Source organism: Dipodomys ordii, unplaced genomic scaffold, assembly GCF_000151885.1.
Source record: "Dipodomys ordii isolate 6190 unplaced genomic scaffold, Dord_2.0 Scaffold42, whole genome shotgun sequence".
In the NCBI taxonomy this organism is placed as follows: Eukaryota; Metazoa; Chordata; class Mammalia; order Rodentia; family Heteromyidae; genus Dipodomys; species Dipodomys ordii.
In genome coordinates this window covers 5,122,423-5,122,718 of record NW_012267258.1, presented here as the reverse complement: position 1 = coordinate 5,122,718, position 296 = coordinate 5,122,423, and positions in this window count along the sequence as shown.

The window sequence follows — 296 nt, the reverse complement described above, 5'->3', positions numbered from 1 at the left end:
GGTTGTTTGTTTTGATGTCAGTTCTGGGGCTTGAACTCAGGGCCTGTTGTTCTCATTTGGCATTTTTGCTCAAAGCTAGTACTCTGCCTCTTAAGTCCCACCTCCTAATCAGAGTCTCATGAACTTTTCTGCTTAAGCTGGCTTCAAGCCTCACTCCTCAGACCTCAGCTTTTTTTTTTAAATTAATTTATTTATTTTTTATTTGTGAACATACTGTACAGAGGGGTTACAATTACATGGGCAGGATAATGCGTACATTTCTTACCAAGCATTGCAGCCTCCTCCTTTGGTTTACC